Here is a 7,037-nt window from a genome sequence, read left to right as displayed (position 1 = left end):
GTCCAGAGCCTTCCGTATTGTGTTTCTAGCTTGGTACGTTAGCCTGTCGGTCCCGTCTCAAATGACGCCTATCCCCTACACAGAGCACCAGGAAGCTAAAAATATAAACCAAAGCCAACATAAAACACGACGAACAGAGAGGCAGCCGGCAGCTTAACTAGGCTGGAGCCACCGTTAGGGACCAGGGAGTAACAGGCTTAGGGTGCTAGAAACGAGCACACAAACATTACAGTGCATAGAAGTTACAATCTCTGACAACTCTACGCTTACTGAGCACAGGGTTTAAACAGACAAACATAAGTACATAGGAAGTCATCTGAGGAAGTCATCTGAGACGGTGCCATTACTTTCTGCTCCTCCTGTCCTGGCAACTGTTTGTAAATAGAATTGAGAAATCAGAGTTTCATTCAGGAAATTAAACTTTAGGAGTGAGTCTGTGAATAAAACAGTGTTTATTAGTGTTTATTTTTGTTCAGAAATATACGCCCACAGTAACTGACAGTAGGCTTATTAGTCTTAGACAAATGTTTGACAGGTTTGACTTCTAGCATTATCTAGAAATGTTTTGATACAAAATGGAGAATACCCAACAGAACCATTTAAGAAAATCCATTTGAATGAAGATTGTAGAATTTTTGTATGTGTATGATCATTTATTTGATGTGAAACATGTGAAACATGCATGGGGGGGGGGGGGGTTGCTAGACACTTTCACTTTGGAGTTGCTGTGATTGTAATGGGTTGTTCTAGAAAAGTCTGTGCTGAATTTAGTTCCCAGTCCAGCCCTGGTTCATAACACCTGGAAAACTCCTGTTGTTTGAAACACACTCTCCTTTTTGTTGAAATTGACACAAATATTTAACTCTGACCATTCATAGTGATAAACAAAGCATGTGTGCTTATGTTGCAGAAGAAGTTAACTCTTTTTTTTTAACCCCATTTGAATGAAGCAAGCTAGCTTCATTCAGCACTTGCTGAGGAGGGTGAAGCAAGCAAGAGCTTCCTCCTAGACATGTGATGCCAAGCACTGCATCTTTTCCAGTTGCTGCCGACACTCAGACACAGGGCAGCTGAACACACTCGGAGGAAGGCGCTATCTGCCTTCATCAGCAGGCATGAACATACAGATGTCCACAACGGTGCCACAACGATTGACAGGAGACGCAATAATGACATCCCTCCCACCCAGAGAGCAGCGCCAGTTTTGCTCCCTTGTTCTCCTAGCAACAGATGACTATGACATCATCGAGGCTGATTCCAGTGAGCTCACAATGGAGGGCTAACGTTTGTCTATAGAAGCTAATATCTTAAACCGCTACTTAATTATCTTTGCAACATACTGGAGAGTATGTATGTACAGCACAAGAAGCACAAACTACACCTAACCAACCTTTACAGCTTAGCTTCTTAAGCAGAAGTCCTTGCAGAGCACCCACTGATGACCTGATCTCCAACCTTACAAAAAACTTGTATTACTAATGAGCATTCTATTATTTATTCATATCGTAGAAGTATATTATAATCATCAACATAATTTTTGCCTGGTCTGGCTGGATTATCCAATCATCCTCCTTTCTTGTCAGTTATGTTGTATGTTCCTGGAACACATAGAAAGGTGACTTAAGTGCTTCTTTGCAGGAAGGGACTTGGGAGAAATGTTGAGTTGAAGGACATGAGATTGAAGGGTAGGGCTGGATGCTGACTAAATCTGACAGAAGATAATAAGAACTGTGAAATTAATAGCTTTAAAATGTAAGTATATTGAAAGCTAACCAATTAACATTTATATAGACTGTATCATTAAGGTAATGCACCATGCATTTATTTCTTTTAAAGCATGCATACAAAAGCTATTCATTATGATAGCATCCTCTTGGGAAGAATTTAGAACTGATAGAGTGAGTGTGTCAAAAGCCTGGTTTATGTGATGTTACTCATCTGACAAAAGTATCTCCAAAGTTGAAAGTATCTTAGGTGAGACCTCCACAGTGTGGCAACAGTCAGCATGTGCATAATTGGATGCCGAGGGATTCAAGATCTTTGTGACATTGCTTCCCTATTTCTTTGCATATCTCTGTTGTTGTCAATAATTCCCACCCATTGACCTTTTACTCTCACTGTCAGCCAGTTTGGGGTGAAGGAGGTTACAAAATTCCCTCTGGTACAATCAAATCCGCTCAGATCCCATCAAATTCCCTCTGGTCCAATCGAAATTCCCTCTGGTCCCATCACAACCCATTTGATCTCATCATTTCCTCTCTGGTCCCCACACATTTGGGGATGTAATGCAGACTAAGAAAAGAGAAAGACAACCTAGCTTACCCAGCTTCCCTAAACTATAAACATAGCATCGGTATACCTCAAATGTGACCATAGAATACGCCTGCTGTTGAATCAGTATGATTCTTTGTGGCCTACCTAGATAAGAACAGCACACATGCCCTAATCAGAGGCATCTATCACAAGACAACCGCATTTGTAAAAACACTATGTCATCAGTTCTGGGACACATATAGCATTTGGAGGGTGCTTTTATCCAGAGCAACTTACACACTTATTGGCATGCAGAAATGCTTCCTGGGAATCAAAACCATAACCATAGCTGGGAACTGGTTTCACCCGTTCACATAACACCTTGCTGAAATGTTATTGCAAGACAAGTTCTTTTTCATTTAAACGTGTTCCACCCATTTAGAACTGCATACATGATCTAAGCATGCCTCACACGCATGTAAACCAGGCAACACATAGTTTACTAGTCACCGGAAGTGACAGGGACATTACACAGACAATGTAATCAGGGTAACAAAAGCAGACAGTTCCTTTGCTTATGCCATTAACACATGCTTACAGATGTGGTGAGAATAAGAATTAGGCTCTGTAACCAGTATAAGCTCTCTTTAATCAACAAAGAAACAATTCAGTCTCTCTGGATTATTTACCCAAGGACACTGAGAGTTCCAGACACCGAAAGCTATGTCAAGAACAAGGACACAGTGCACCTCTTTTGAGATAAGTATGCTGTTCTGAGGCCTTTGATAAACCTACTTCACTATCATGTACGATGAGAGGAATGCAACTAGGTACCATCAGGGAGCAAACTATAAGTGTGAAAGATGTTTATCTAGTTTGTTATGCACATTAGTGTTCTTACAGTGAGGTGAAGGCATGCATTGGATGAAACATGATTATTCCTGTTCTTATCGGCGGTACTGCGCAAACATTTTACGGCCAGAAACCAACATCGTTGATGTAATCTAGAACATTCTCTAGAGGATCTCCAATATTCCATTTTCTAGCCAAAACAGCAGTTGGCCCTCAAACCATATGATCAAACACAGGCTCATTTTGGCTAAAAATGGGATAAAGCTCATTTGGGCTAAAAGCTCATTTGGTCTGCTCTCAAGGATTAGCCATGTTTTTGCCAAGAACTCAAATTGGAGAAAGTAATTTACAATGTCCTGTGTCTGGTATCCTTGGCACTGACTAATAGGTCTCTCTGGGCTTCTGATCAGCTGCAGTCGCTGCTTGCACAGGCTGAGGAATGTGTTAACTGAGAGATCTTGGGGAAACCTTGTGTTTTGACAGTTGAGAGTGGTTGCTGGCATGAGAAGGCTCACTCTGGGACTTTGGTGACGTATAGCAAGCGAAGACATCGAAACCCTTGGCTGCGGTGGGATCGCCTGGCTTTCACTTCACCTCGACAGGTTCTAGTCACTCCGGTCCTTAGTTCACCAGACTAGCAGTTTCTCTTCTCATTCTTGTTGGCTGAAAAGAAACTGGCCGAGACGTCTAGTCAGTTCATATCTTCCAGATGGCTTTACTGCATAAGCAGGAGGTTCACCCCACGTCTCTGGCCAGGTGCCCTGGTCTGCGTACTCTTCCATTGTGTCCTCCTGTTGTCATATGACTCCACTGCAGGACATTTTGTCCTGCTGGCGACAGCCGTCTGTGACCCGAGACCAGCGCGCTTTGGCGCTCACGCTCTTGTATCTTATTGTCTCTTGTATTCCTGCCGTCATCATAACACCCTGGTTCTTGGTGAAGGTAGAGGTGCATTACATTACTAAATGAGTAATTTCCAAAATGGATGGCAAACCACAGTAGCACATGAAGTGCAAGTGTGTTTGGGGGGGGGGGGGGGGGGGGCAACCATCAAAAATACCATGAAGAAAAGCAAAAATCTATACAAAAAAATGCACTCGGTAACACTAATCCCCTGCCCAAACACACACACACACACACACACACACACACACGCCAAAACCCCATGAACATTACACTGCCTTGGTTCACCAGCCAGACCCTCTTCAACCATACCCTCCTTTAAAGAACAGGACCAAAGGATACCAGTTCTGTTCTGAAAGGGGAGACATTTTACTCTACATTTACCTAAATCAATAAAACATTCATGCAATCAGTTAAGAAATACAAAATGTATCTTAGATAAATCCATAATAAGCAGTGAAATACCTGATGACCAAACCAAAAAGGAAGAACAGTATCCAATGTGGTTACAACTAATTAGTGCTGCGGAGTATGTCTCAGCATGCTCTGGAATTATATAAGGAAATATTTAAGGAACTGCTAAACCACAGTTCAGGTTCTTTCCCCAACCAGGATGTTGTCATGAAGACGCCAGGTAACTCCATTGCAAGATGGACTATAAGAATTTGAATTTATTTATTTTTCTGAAAGTAGTGTGCATTAATTTTTTAAAAATGTCTTGCAAAAGTTTGGCTAAAATAGAAAATTGTTAAGATACAATATGATGGGAAATATCGGGATAATAAACGGGATTATGATGATAAGGGAAAATAAGATTAACTGGGAAAATTAGGTGCATCGGCCCAAGTGCCACAGGCCTGGGAGCAGGACATACAGACAGACATTTATTGACTAACGATAAAGACGACGGCACTCACACGTAACGTCCAGAGTGACTACAACTACAAATACACATAACGCGAATGTGAGTAAAACATTCATGAAGATGAACAATACGACGAAGAGGCACAGCCTTGCAGTGGTTTGAGTACAGACAGTAACTCACAACAGTAAACCATAGGCAGGTGTGTGCAAACAGCATAGGTGTGGTACAAATCATCAGTGGTGAACTCCCACTGCACAATGCCATGCCATGAACGATGCCTTTTGCTTGTATTTAACTCACTGGGGGAGAGGATGGATGGATGGATGCATGCGCTGGCTTATGAGCAACCTGCTGTTCAACAAGGAGAATGATTTTGCTCACTTATTACTCTACAAATAAAACAGTTGCTGATATCATAAACATTTCAGAATCGTACGGGGTGATACCAAGACCACTTCCCTTTTTCAGGAACCTGCACTAATGTACCACAGACAAAACATAAATGTGAAAGATGTGGTTATCACATGAGAAAAATGATCCCTTGAATAACTGTGATAATTCTTGTGCAGATCTGTCCACTGTCCATTGGAGAAACCACGGGAAGGCTTGCTGATCGTTTCATTGAACACCTTTGGCTCATCAGTATGAAGGATTTCTCATTTCCAGTGGAAAGGCATTTTAATGCTAATGAACATTGGGTTAATGATGAATCTGTTTGCAGTGTTGCTATGGCAGCAGTAAAGTGAGGAAACATAAATAGAAAGAAATAATTTTCACTCTTGGAACTATAAAAACCTGTTGAATTAATAGTACAATTTAAAAAAAATCCATCATTTTAAATCTAAACTTATTTAATGTCCTAGAATTTCAGTAGCACTTTTCTTACCCAGGGAGGACCTGTCATACACTGAAAATGTAACAGCTAGTGTGTGTATCTGTATAGTGTGTGTATAGCTACACACTTGATTCTATACTTCAGTAATAAAATATACTGACATCAGCGTTAAAAGCTTTTCATCACATCTTGAAAGGCAAATAGTAGCAACGAGTCCTAACAGGTTCAAAATAACAAAAAACAAGTTCCAAACTATTCACACCAAAATTCCCCATCAGTCGTAATAATGCACGTACTATAAACCCTGCCAGACCGTAAATTCCATACTCACATATTACGATGGTTACAACATAACATTTACATGTGCAATTTATAATTAATTTGCATGTTGTGGGTAATACAATATAAATGAATCTGTTAGAATCATCTAATTACCTGTAATGAGGTAAGGTAAAGCCTTAAAGATACTGACTTAATTAGTATTGTGCTACTTGTGATATTTGCATTTTAAATGAATATTAATGACATGGAATGTTTCAGAACATGCTTTTACTGCTGATCTTATGCTAAACCAGGATTGTGCGCCAAAACACTTAACAATTTTAGTGTTATTCTGTTGTATTCATTAAACCTAAAGTGAACAGTTTTGCTAGTGTGTTTACATAATAAATTATTTCATTACAGCTCAAGCAGTAAATAGTAATTTGTGATGGATTTTATTTTGAGTAACTAAAGATAACATTGACTATAACTTACCTAATGAATCACAGAACGCAGAAGATACCATATCTTAATATCTACCAATGGGATTCATGTTATTAAGCCTTAATTTGCCTACCCCAATGTTAACACTAATCAAACCCTTACAGAAGAATCAGAAATGCAGTGTGTTACAAATTCACTAACAAAGAACTCGCTTTACCAATTAAACAACTTAACTTCAGACACACACAACACAAAAAGTATGTTAGTCTCTCTCAAGACGTTTAAGTAAATCAGAAGTGTTACCTCGTCAACGTGAGTTGAGTGTCTCTGGTTCTACCTACCTAATCAAAAATGCGAGACATAACATGGAGGATGTGATACCATACACTAGATGAATTGTTGTCTTCGTAGTTTTAAAAAAATATTTTTAGCTATCTATTCCCATCTACAAGAATCGATCTATCCATTTATCTATCCATCCATCTATCTATCTATGCCAATGGTAAACTTTACTTTTTTTTTTTTTAAACCAAGACAAAATTTCCAAAACTTGTGCACTCTGTGGAAATTTTAAATTTCGACTCAGGATTACCTACAAAAATCAGAATGGGAGAATTGTTTTAT

This window comes from Electrophorus electricus, chromosome 14 (genome assembly GCF_041902795.1).
Source record: "Electrophorus electricus isolate QZ-2024a chromosome 14, ASM4190279v1, whole genome shotgun sequence".
NCBI classification, from domain to species: domain Eukaryota; kingdom Metazoa; phylum Chordata; class Actinopteri; order Gymnotiformes; family Gymnotidae; genus Electrophorus; species Electrophorus electricus.
Note: the sequence above shows the minus strand (reverse complement) of the source record.